The following is a 10,375-nucleotide window of genomic DNA, read 5'->3' as shown; positions in this document are numbered from 1 at the left end:
TACCCACTGTCCATTAAACTACTCGTAGTCCCGGGATTGAATTGTTTGCTCAACACAGTGGAGAAAGGGAGCGAAGCCGCGGCGACGCCTCTTGTTTATCTCAAGGTGAGAATTGTTTTTGCTCTCCCAATTGTCACGATATCTTGTGTCTTGGCAACAGGGCTCAGAGGGGGGAAAAAAGCAATGATTTGGACTGAGACAGAGCATTGTATCTTTCTATTTCTACACTTTTTCCGCAGCCCTGTAGTCCCTCTGTGTGTGTGTGTGTGTGTGTGTGTGTGTGTGTGTGTGTGTGTGTGTGTGTGTGTGTGTGTGTGTGTGTGTGTGTGTATGCATGTGTGCGTGTGTATGCCTGTGCGTATGTGTGTGTGTGTGTGTGTGTGTGTGTATGTTTGTGTATGTGTGTGTGTGCGTGTGCGTGTGTGTGTGTGTGTGCACATGTGTGTGTGCACATGTGTGTGTGCCGTTGAAGAAACGATGTGAAAGCTGTGAGGCCTACACGGGCTGATGGCGCTAACCCTACATCTGTTGTTAACAGAAAGGCACGGCATGGCCCCCGGGTTCCTTGGCTCACCACGTTAACAGAGTTCTGGAAAATGTCTCCAAACTGATTATTGTAGCTGTGAATGTGCAGGGATGGAATGCTCCAAGGGCCTGTTCCTGCCCTCGCACCCAAGGAGAATCTCAAACCATCTGCACTGTTGCAGCCAGCCAACGCAACCTCGCAACAAACAGCCAGTTCGCCATCATTCTGGCAAATGGAGCCACGTTCAAACTATCTATTTGTAATCTATGCATTTGAAAGAAGGTATCCAATATTTCAATTCAGGGGGCGCAAACAATCATCATCTGGCTATGTATTGTATTTCCTCAAATATAACCCCCGGGAGTCAAAAAACCCAAACGGGCCTCTAATAAATGCTTAGGGGCATCGTCTACACAAACAAATAAAAGCCTGCCTCAAATACAGATCGGGGGGAAAACCATTGGAGCCGTGGCGCTGTTCCAGTGCCAAGCTTCGCTCCCAAACAAAGCATATACAACAATGTGTTTTTATTGTAGATGTATTTAATTCAATCTGTTCCCTACTGCTGTGTAGCAGATCGCTTCTTGGGCCAATGTCCCGCTCTCCAGCGCCCCAATCAGGAAGTGAGGCGTTCAAGGCGAACTCGGAAAACTGAAATCCCCCGTCGGCTACCACCATATGTGTGACTTTTAGGGTAGCTACTAGCGCTCTCTTTTTTCACCGTACATGTGTGTTGCATGGCATGGCAACCAGACGAAAGTTGGATGGAAAATTCATAATAAAATATGATCAAATATACCTATTAAACACAGAGAATTAGATATAAAAGCCAGCCACTAACATAAGCCTGCTTCCAATAAAGGCTTGGTACCCTTGAGGTAAATAAAGGCCCCGGTCACTATTTGAGGAAATACGGAATGTACACCGAGAAAAACAACAGCAACAACGACCGCTTTTTTCTTTTACAAGGTTAGTAATCTTGTGACATTTCTTTCAAATATGAACCATGTGTGAAGTTAATATCGCCGCTGACCTCCTGATCCCCGACGCAGTGAACCAGACCGTTTATGACGCTCGCTATAACTTCCAGAATAAAAGAACCAAAACCGCTACCTCGCTACTTAAATCCCAGAGGGACACGGAGTCACGATACACATCTGTGGTTCCACACGGACTGTTAACGCCGCGCTCCTAATTGGCTGCGTTGAACTTTTCAAACAAGTCGTGAAGTCAGAGGAATATTGACATTTCGACATCAACATTTCCGTTACAAAATGTATCTTAACAAAGAAAATGTCTTTTTATTTTTGTTGGCTGTGAGGAAATGGCAGGAAATTACAGAAAAGCGCCACTTGATTCCAGCCCAAGCCGTTATGCGATTAAGTACATATGAAACTGTATCTGCATATTGCCTAACTTTATTGTTTATGCTTTTCATAAACTCCGGGTCTGTTGCCGAAATAGAACTGGTGGACTTTTGAATGAAACCTGACAGGCACCAATAAATCATGATAAATCTCAAATCGATAACAAATACGCCCTAAATTATGAGTAATGGCCAGACAGTCATAAACTAACACAAGCGCAACTCAGCAGCCCATTCATTTCATGGCAGCACAAAATAAACAGACACATTTCTTTCACGGCCCTAATAAATTTCGCTGAAAAAACTCAAAGAACAGTCCATCTGCTTCGAATAATTTTTAATTTCCCTTTTCTCTCCTGTCCCCATTAGGTATTCCGCAGAGATGTTTGCAAATATTCCTTCATTTACCACCTCCCATCTGCAACCAATTACCTACCCCCCCCCACCCCACCCCTCCACCCTCGCTGTACAGGGCTGGTGGCTGGACCAAACACCCCAAACACCCCCACCTGCACCTTGAGCAAACTTTACCCTTGCTTTATTATCTGTGAGAGGCCATGCGTCATTCACAGTGGGCTCTGGTGGACCTAGACCGAGCCTTGGTTTTGATGTCTTCTGGCTCTGGCTTGTAACACCTGTACTTCCTCTGGTCTCTCTCTCCCTCTTTCTCTCCCTCTCTCTCTCCCTCTCTCTCTCTCTCCCTCTTTCTCTCCCTCTCTCCCTCTCTCTCTCCCTCTCTCTCTCTCTCTCTCTCGTCCAAGCTAGTCTATTAGCCGCCTAAATGGCCTAGCAGATGTTTTCACAGGCCAGCGGGGGAATCTGGGCCGGTCCCTGTGACCGCTTCAACCGGTGACTCACTAGAGTCTTCGCTTTATGAAGACATTGGAGGAGGAGGACCAGGACGAGGACATGTTCAATTGAGTTTAAAAATGATTAGCTGGTAGAGCCTTACAATCCCTGGGACACATGCCTTATCATCATTGCATTGCAGTGTTTAACATTAAATCCAACTGTTTCAAATTTAGGCCTATAAGTGTTTTTGTTCGACCACATTTCCTTCACTCTTTATTATCAACATTTCTAGAGGGGATAAATTAGCTTTAGTACATCTACATCTAAGTCCACAACTATATAATCACCATTCAATAACCACAACAATAACAATAGCATTTGTATAACAAGTGCATTCCATTTCACTAAATTTCACAAAAATCATTGCATTTACAGGATATACTTGTTTGTTTCACGTTTATAAATGTATTCCTTACAATTTCAATTCGAACTAACCAATATTTGGCCTTACGACCCCACTGCTATCTCTGGCGGACCCCTGTGGGGGCCGGACACCCCAGGTTGGGAATCCCTGCTCTCCGAGCATTATCAGTGTTTTCTGCTGATAACATGATTGCAGATGATGCAAATATTACTTAAGAGTTTTAAAATGTCTTTTACACAAAACACCCAAAGATCATCTTACTTAACCTGTTTCATACCCTTTTAATTCATTAGTTTAGAATTTGGAATGTCATTTGATTAGTTAATGTTGACTTGATTGATCTGTGCTATATTTTATGAAAAAATGTTTAGTTTCTGTTGTTGAAAATGTTAGTCATGTGTTTATTTCACCCACTGACTGGTTGCCACTGAATGCCTTGAAGGTGTGTTGATGACGCACTTTCATCAACCGGACCTGATTGTTATCAGAGGATTCCAATCCAGGGTTTATTTTTTCCTTGTAATGGAAATGGCCAAAAAGAGTAAACCAGGAAATGATTCTGTTACAGATCGGGTCTTGGATCAGTCACATATTTTAGTTGGAGATAAATATTATAGCCTTTGACCATATAAAAAATTCATGATCCGGCGTACGGGCAACTGCTGTCTCAAGAGCTCAATAACCTGTTTACTTCTTACTAACACAATTGTCCCTTGTTGTGGTCACTATAGGCAAAGGTCCACTTTAAGCTCATGAAATATACAAGCTGATTGACTGGCTGACTGACAGTGTGAGTGATGGATTCCAGTGGAAGTGTTCTTTCCTTCCCTGCTTTCAGCTTATTAGGTTGAACGGCCGATATAATCACTGAAGTCCGAGGTGTGAAATGGGCCTGAGACCATGTTTGTTGCATGGCGATGCCATGTTCGCACAGTGCCCTGTCCGCCACAACTTGCCTTCAGCTCATTGAGCTCATCATGGCCCGAAATAGGCCCTAGGTCTCTCTTTCTAACACTGCTGTGACAGACTGGACAGCAGAAGGCGACAGCCTGCCAATGCCTTAAGTATAAAACAAGTCAAACGAGTCAAACTTATTTAGATTGAGAAAAAAAAATTGGCATGGAGAACACAAACCCTAAACAGGAGCAGGTTTAACAGATAAATTCAGGTTTTTGATTGATACGGTCTTGGATCAGTCTATTGGATCAGTCACATATTTTAGTTGTAGATAAATATAACAGCCTTTGACCATACAGTATAAAAGATTCATGATCCAGCATATGGGCAACTGCTGTCTTAAGAGCTCAATAACCTGTATACTTCTTATTACCACAATTGTCCCGTGCTGCGGTCAGTCAAGGCTTAAGGTCCACTTTGAGCTCATGAAATATACAAGCTGATTTTCTGGCTGACAGACAGTGTGAGTGATGAAGTCAAACGAGTCAAACTTATTTAGATTGAGGAAAAAAAAAATTGGCATGGAGAAAATAAACTCTTAACAGAAGCAGGTTGAACAGATACAAGCTGGTTTTTGATTGATAAGCTGATTTGAAGAATGCTGAGACTGGGCATTCGGTGTGTTCCTTTGGGGTGGAGCCTACAAGCACCATTTACACCCCTCTCAAAACACTGAGCTTTTAGAGAGGACAAGCCAGGCAAGCTGTGGAAGGGGATTGAATGACATTTTTGGTAAAAGAGCCATAATTTACGTTTTCTCATGCCAACTATTAATACCCGGCTCGCCTCGGCTCAGCGCCACTTACACAGGTCTTAAAGGCCAAGCAGAACACGCTGTCACCGGGGTTTCATAAATCTTGCCCAGAGGAATGCAGGGCTAAACAGAAAGGTGGAAGCAGAGATGTGTGTGGATGTAACGTATGTACGCTCAATTTGAGCCCGCTATCAATAGTACATACCACAGTCCTTTATGGCGGTTCCTCCATGGTATCCTCAAACCTCACCGTTCTCAAAGAACAGTTGCTCAAGACCTAAGACCCAATATCAAGTCATGACGAGTATTCATTGCGTGATCAAGCTGGGAAAAGGTGTAGAGTGGAAAAATACTGGCATCTTCAACTCCTCTTATCCGAAACTGAAGCTACGGCATGAGCGTAAAAGTGTCACATCACACTTGACTTTTTAATTAATACGTTTCTCGGGCGAGTTTCACAGGGGCAGCTGTTATCTGCCCGCCCGCCGAAGGAGAGGACATTGTTGCGACGGCGGTCAGTGCAACTTTAAAAGGCAGCAGTAAAAGGAGTCTTTGCTCTTTGGAGGAGAGGAAAATTTACTGGAGGAGACATTGGCGGGTATATGGCCGTGCCTGGAACTGACAGTTTGATGGGTCTGTGAAACTCGAGAAAGGCCAAGTTGGTTTGTTTTCAGCTGGATTATAAAGTGTACCAACCTGTCCCCTAGGACACTGGAGCTGCTAATTCACTGGTGGTTTTGACTTTGATCATTGATCTTATCTTCTAAAAAACGCTGAATCATCACTGACATTGAGCCACAATGGGTGTCTGTCTCTGTGAGTTTTGAAAGAAGGCATTTATGTTGTTTGTGTGTTAGACATTCCGTAACATTGGCGGCATTTAGGGAAACATGTGCTCATGGTTTCGGGACGTTCTCACATTTCCTCCACATTCCCAGAGCTTCGTTACCTGTCACTGACACAACGCAGATCCATTGTGACTGCGTGCTCAGCATTAAGAAATTATTTATCAACGAGGGTGAGAACCTGATGAGGGACGTGCTGATACCCGATGCATTGGCGTTATACCTTTGCACAGAACCGTTCCACACCTGCGCTTTGCAAACACACACTGTGGCTGATCTAATTAACTTGTACCGCCCAGACTATCCTCAAACGTAATAAACAGAAATAGAATTCCCATCAAATTGCGACAAACAAAAAAATGTCTTTGGGCTGAGGTGTGTACTGTCCTTTATGTGGCATATTTTTAAGAATTGGGTTAGAGAAACTCAAAGATCACAACACTTTGAGGTGTTCCTCAAAGTGTCATTCCTGTTAGTTATATAGTTATTTTGACTGCTGTTGCACGGACGATACGCCGCACCTTGTGTCACAACATGTCCCTTTCTGAGATTTGGCTTCAGTATCACGTAAGGTATCAGGTAGATTAAGTCTCTCGATTCGGACCAAGCACTTAGTCCGGCTGTGTTGCCAGCCATTTTGCAAACTGTCAATGGGAAGAGGAACGCCACAGGCCACCCTCCGACCCTGAACCCCGGGAGTGTTTTCAGCCGAGGCCCGAGTGCTAATCCAGCCTCGCTGCATACCTCTCTGGTTCACAGGACACTTGTCAGCTCCCCGGGGGCAAGGATAGTTGCCTGTCAGAGCCACTTCAGGGCGATGGATGGAAGGGCCGGCATAGCAGCAGCACACAGCACACGGTTGCAGTTTCCCTTTCTCCACTCAGAACTTACAGTGGAAAATGCTAATCGCTCTCCATCCCACTCTGTCCATCAAGGAGCTAGTTAGATGTCAGAGGACTTTGGAAAAATACTTTTAGGTGAGAGATGTATGAGGGGGTGCTCGCTCGTGTTTTTCATTTGCTTCATTTCTGCTGGTGCTCTCAGTATTCAAGCTTGTGAATGAAGACACGGCAATGCTACTCTCTCAGGGAACTACATTTACATGGCAGTGCAAGTCTTGGTTAGTTATTATATTATGTACATATATATATAATTTTTTAATTTTTATTTTATTTTGTATACATTCTCTGGGGGAAATTAGTTCTCTGCATGTATCTAGAAGCAGTGGGCTGCCATGTAGCCCGGGGAAGTTATTGATCATCATATACTGTATGTTATTGGCCACCAATAAACCCATATTTAGCCTGGCATTCGTGCAGGTAGATTAAAGTACAGCACTTTGTTCTAAAAACAGATTTGCAATGGTAAAATGATTTCTCCATCTTATATTTCCCTGTTATAAAATGAGAGATAACATTTTCATTTTTGTTTTATTGTTCCTTTTCATATTTCATGGCTCAGTTTATTGGGATTTTCTTTATTGCTCTTGGGCAAGTGCAGAACGTTGATCCCTTATCTTGAGTGTCAGTCAAAATAGCCCTTGGTAAGCAACGGTTGACGCGGGACGTGTGAGGCTTGGTCGTCCCCCAGGCGTCTGGTTTCAGCATGACTCGGGATGCCAACCTGATAGCTCCACCTGCCCGGAGGCTCCACAGCCAGTTGGCCCCCGGCATGATTAACGGAGAGAGTAAACTTACTCAGCAGGGTCTCAGACACATTTGTGCATTCACTCACACGTTGGAGTGTTATGTGACGCTAAAAGCTATTAGAGAGCAGGGGCCCAGACCAAAGGCAGAAATGACATCCATAAATGTTTAGTAGAGCTGCCCTGTAGAGTTATCACTTTTCAAAAAGAGAGCCTGGCTCTTAACGATAGCAGTACGATTGTGGAGATCAATAGAGCAGATTTATACACTGCAGTATGTGGGACATTACCCCCAAAACCAGAGTTCCATGTCAACCTTGGGCACTCACCCCCTGTTTCCTCCATAAAAAGAAAATGGCATCATAAAGTGAAAACCTGGGCTTGATATCAGACTCCTCTGAGCTAATCCATGGGAGCTTTTTGATACCTTTAATTTTTTTTTTTCCAAGGCCAACATGCTATTAATCTTTTGGCAGGGAGTAAAAACAGGCGTTAGGGACAGCTCTTAAAAAGCTGAAACCCATCCAACTCTTTGGAGATTTACAAGGTCATTGACTCGAATATTATCAGTGTCAAAAAATACATAACTTTGATTGGGTTTGCTCGTGTGAGCTAATAGGTTAAGTAAGCTCATTTGCGTTGTAATAAACGTGCTCAAGACAATATTGGGTTGAATAACAACATCTACATACCAAACCAAAATGACCTTTTGAATTAACGGGACGAACCGTTTTAGGTTTCACGTTCTTAAACTGCCGGGAATCCAAATGGAACAACGCAATGAATTGTTCATAAGGGCCCTACATGGCACTACAAGGTTTTTTGGATGGATCTGAGTTCATGTATATGTAGCAGTAGCTCCTGTAAGCCCATTATTTCCCCGCTAATTACCTGCTGAAGTCATTGGTGAGTAATGTATGGAGCCAAGCCTCCAAGCGACCAATAAAATCAAACGCTTCACAAGGATTCCTAATGTACATTATCAGAGTCGATGCGTGTTAATTCTGGAATACAATCCCCCACTTGAAGAATGAGAGTGACTGGGCCATTTTTTATCAATTACTTAATCAGGTGTAGATATCGTGTGAATATCCAGGAGGAAAGCTTGTAGTGGTAGTATTCTGAACAGAGAAGAACAGAAAAATTGTATTGTTTTTTTTTCTTTTATCCTTTTCTGTAGAGGCCCGTAGGCCAGGCAATTGCTGCGACTCCACATAATTACCGCACACCATTCATATTACTCTCCTACGCAAATGCAACATTTTCTAATTGCATTCTTCACTGAAACCCCCACTTAAGGTCTCTAGTATATTTATTACCCCGCTAACTGAGTCTAAATTATTAAACCTTAATGATGTGAGCTCTGGAAATATGTTGTCCTTTATTTTCCCTGCAGAGAATCAATGTTATATATTAGCGGTATAAATTAAGTAATACTTTACCTCGGCATGTTGCTGCCTACAATATTTTCCCTGGGTAAGATCTATCCTCGCAGTCTGGTGCCTGGCGGGTCCACTGGGGAGCGGAAGATGTAGTTCATTCTAATGAAGCAGCTAGGTATTGGTAATGGTTTTAATGATACATTTGTGCACGAGCGGAAGAGAAAATGCGTGTGAGAAATTCTGGAAGGAACGGGATAATTCACAGCCTCATGGGGCTGTGATGTCATCCAGCGCAGCATAGTGAGTCTTCTTGGAGGGCTCAAATGCAATTAATAGTTACAAATTCCTGGATGAAATATGTGGGTCGGTAATAGAAATGGATTATATATGGTAAAGTCCATCAGACTTAAAGGTTAATTACAATATCTACAGTAGCCCTACCTTTTTATGTGGAAATTGGTTGTTATTAATCAACCTTAAAGCACCTTACAACTCTGTGTGTTGGGGAGAGGCATAATGGACTGGAACAACGCAATCTCTCTCTTTTAAGGACACTCAAGTATGCCTTTTATGTGAAAATTATAGAGGCGCAATTGTCAAGGGATAAATTACTTAAAAAAATGCAATTTAGCTTCTATAAAAGGCAATTTTGTCTGCTTTCATAAAAAAGAAAACAGACCACCCTAAAGGTGGTTGGAGATTCAGCTATTGCCGCAGTTTGTAGGGACGGCGCTCTGACTTTCACATCCAACTTTTTATTGTCTTTCGTACCTTTGTCTTTGGTACCTTCCCCCTTTTCAGGATAGAAATTTGCTTTAATATACTAACATTACAGCATTGCTTCATAGTAAGAGAACCATCAATAACGCCTTTCCTCTAAGTGACTCCAATTACATTAACAAACTGAATGCTTGTATGAGGGCACATTAACAGTAAAACATGTAAGGGTGGAGGGGTCTCTAGGAAGACTGATGATGCACGTGGAGAAGAAATGCGGAAGAGTACCAATTTTCACTGAGGTAGGCTTGATATTTGCCAGGCTGGGGGAAAAAAAAGGTCCAAGTTCCTCCTGCCCTTGTGTCTCCTGCTCCCAGGATAAATCCTCGCTGATCGCTAATTGTGTGATTCCTCTTGTCTGCATCAACTTCAGCCTGACAGGTTATTTCAGCTTGTTATCGGGAAAACATTTATCCACTTGGAATTATTACTGTGCTAGTGCCTCTGGTGAAACACAAACAGTAGTGAATCTTGTAGAGTTATGTTAAGGCCTCTCCTCATTAGATGGCCAATCGACTGGCGGAGTGGAGGGGCCCAATCTCAGCCCTTTATTGAGTGCTAAGGAGACACAGACTGACATTTACATCTTTTGCTTCTTCATGACTGGCTGGAGAGAAAATGTCCCTCATAGATCCTCGCCCTGAAAAGCCGCAAGGATGAGACGTGGGACTCATCCTCATCTATGAGCAATGCTTCATGGAAGTGGCCTCATACTCGCTATGCACAGGAAAAAGAAGACAAAGGCGGAAAATAACTGCCCAGCGGTTATTTATCTTATTTTATACGGAATGTGTCCTTCGGCTTTGTCGTACGGAAAGCAAATTTAAAATGGTTTATGAATCCATTGCGTTTGTTAATATTATTTCAAAATTCCTAATAGCAAGTGTCAGCTGGCAAGGAAACACAG

Source organism: Zeus faber (assembly GCF_960531495.2).
Source record: "Zeus faber genome assembly, chromosome: 16".
Taxonomy (NCBI): Eukaryota; Metazoa; Chordata; class Actinopteri; order Zeiformes; family Zeidae; genus Zeus; species Zeus faber.
The sequence above is the reverse complement of the archived record's forward strand: the minus strand, read 5'-3'. Positions refer to the sequence as shown.